This window comes from Lygodium microphyllum, chromosome 23, assembly GCF_053477565.2.
Source record: "Lygodium microphyllum isolate KBCC chromosome 23, Lygodium_microphyllum_v1.1.10, whole genome shotgun sequence".
NCBI classification, from domain to species: Eukaryota; Viridiplantae; Streptophyta; class Polypodiopsida; order Schizaeales; family Lygodiaceae; genus Lygodium; species Lygodium microphyllum.
The window spans coordinates 72600646-72601137 of NC_141157.1; positions in this window are offsets into that span (position 1 = coordinate 72600646).

A 492-nucleotide genomic window follows, 5' to 3' on the forward strand; every position below is an offset into this window, starting at 1 on the left:
GACTTGGAAATTGAGAGAGGTACCTACATTGCATTGTGATAGGTCAAAATGCCATTCAATTGACATGGAACCCTATCTTTTATACAAAGCATTGATAGGACAAGCATATTGAGTTGTCAAGATCCATACAAAAATGATAAACTTACATATTTTCTCACAAAGAGTTTATCTTCTGAGCACTTTGCACACTACAAAGTGTTGATGGGCATTGAATAGTATCTTTACTTTTTCTTGCGCTCACATAGAGGCACATGGGCCTTTAATGTTAAGATGTCAAGCTCAACATGAGTTGACACTCGCATACCTACATTACCAATTCTATATTCATGTCACTAATATGGCGGGCACCTACATCAACATATCATTCTAGTGACGCTTTATAGCTAGAGTCCATCTACTTGAGTTACATGATATCTATGTAGTTATCTTTCTAGTTAGCATGTTCACACTATGGACATGTTGCATATTATGTATTTGTACTCTCTCTTTATT